The following is a 2129-nucleotide window of genomic DNA, read 5'->3' on the forward strand; positions in this document are numbered from 1 at the left end:
GCTTCAGATTCTGTTCTTGAACGAGTTTACATGACTTTTGATAGGGTTATAAAATTTTATTTTTTTTATTTGACAGGACTTGTCCGTTCAAAACCTAATTTTTCATTAATAATGGGACAAAATATAATTTTTAATTTTTTTTTAATAAATGAAAGAGCCAAAACGGAGCTGAAAAGAAGCATTATCATAACATTAAGGTACCTGATTCAATTTAATTATGACATTTAACAGATAAGCAATGTCGACAAATTGCCTACAAATATATGCTTAAGTGGGAATAAAGCCCTTAACTCTTCAATATCACACCTACTACCAAAAATTGAATGGGATATGACCACATTATCCTCACATATGTCATAATTAGGTGTGTCATATATAACTTTAGTTACATAACCTACTAATCGTATCCGAAAAAGGATAATCCTACCAATAATCTCTTCTTGCTAATTACCAACCAGACAAGAATCGAACCAAACCCTTATTAAGCAGTTTTTTATTGGGCCTTTTAGAGATCGTACAAAAACGAACCGACTGAAGTAGAAAACCGGACGGAACACAGAACCAAACCCATAGAAAACTAGTTAAAACCAAAAAAGGGAAACAAGAAAAAAAAAACATGTTTTTATAGATACTAGTAAATATACACGTACAAATGAACGTGGTCTTATGTTTGGGAGGAGAGAGAGAGCTAAACATTGGTGATATTTTAAATTAAAATTGCTACAAGCAAGGGCAGCACTATGTGGAAACATTAAGGTTACCATGCAAAGCCGAAGATACCGAAGATAGATAAACATTAAAGAAGATATGATCAGTTGGCAATGAAAGATCATCTTTATATAGATCCAAAATTGACATAAAAATTGGCGCAATTCATATATAACTTGCATAAAAAAACAATTAAACACAAAAATTGAATAATGACATAGTAAGAGAAAGTCAAGAGGAAAGCCCATGTTCAAGGGATTCCGTTGTACCGTGGCTTCAGAAAAGCTTGGTCTTTTCTCTTATTCTTCTTCTTCTTTTTTTTTTTCATGGAAAACAGGGCTTACCACCTGACTCTGTTAACTATTCTTCATAAATGGATGGCTTGCTTAAGGTAGGAAAAGAGCTTATTGCCCTTAAAACTGCCCAAGAAATTAATGAGAAACTGTTTTCATGGCGAACAATGTCTACATCAATGGTCTCTTTAAGGCTTGACAGATCTAAAGAAGCTTCTACCCGAAAAAAAAAAATGACAAATCTAAAGAAGCACAATGAACATATATTGGAATAAGACAAATGGGCTAAGCTCCTGACCATGCTACATTTAACAACATGATCAATGCATACCACAAAGAGGGAAACTTAACGAATGCTCTGCAACTCTGGAATGAGATGAATAGTTATGGGCTAGTGCCTATTCAATAACTTGAAACAACCTTGTTAGAGAGTTTTGCAGTGTAGTTAAAAATTCGATAATAGTATACGTTATTAGTCTCCCTAGTCATAGGGTGGATTCAAGAACCGTTTACTCATTATATAGAGGCATAATGAGTATACTATTATCTCATGCACATTTGCAACTGACTCATTCTTAACAAGCATTCATTTAGGGCTTGTATTTTTAAGGCATACGTACAACGCCAAAGATCACAAGCAACAACGTACACGCTAAAAGTTTCAATTGATAAACCAAAACAATGCATTGTTTGAAGGAAATGAGAAAAAGAAACTTGAGTTGTTGGACAAGCTTTCTCTATCTGAAGCTTAAAATAAAAATCATCTATAGCAATTTGAAGATACAGTAGCAATACAGAGAATAAAATAAAATAGTGGCAATACAGAGAATAAAAGAAGGAACAAAAAAATAATAATAATAATAATCAAATTTAAAAAGGTTGCCATTTAAGCCAGTATAAAGAACATTTAGAGAACTCAACTGGTAGTTGGAAATTGGAATTAATAGTGAGACAAATTTAAGACATTAGAGAAAGTAGAGTATTGATGTGCTTGAACTAAAATATTCAGCTCTTATACCAAAAATAAAAATATAATATTCCGCTCAGATGTGAATTGTGGACTAAGTTATAGTGATTCAAGTTGGAAAAAAGGTGCTGAAAAAAAAAAAAAAAAAAAAAAAAAAAAAA

This window comes from Macadamia integrifolia, chromosome 9, assembly GCF_013358625.1.
Source record: "Macadamia integrifolia cultivar HAES 741 chromosome 9, SCU_Mint_v3, whole genome shotgun sequence".
NCBI classification, from domain to species: Eukaryota; Viridiplantae; Streptophyta; class Magnoliopsida; order Proteales; family Proteaceae; genus Macadamia; species Macadamia integrifolia.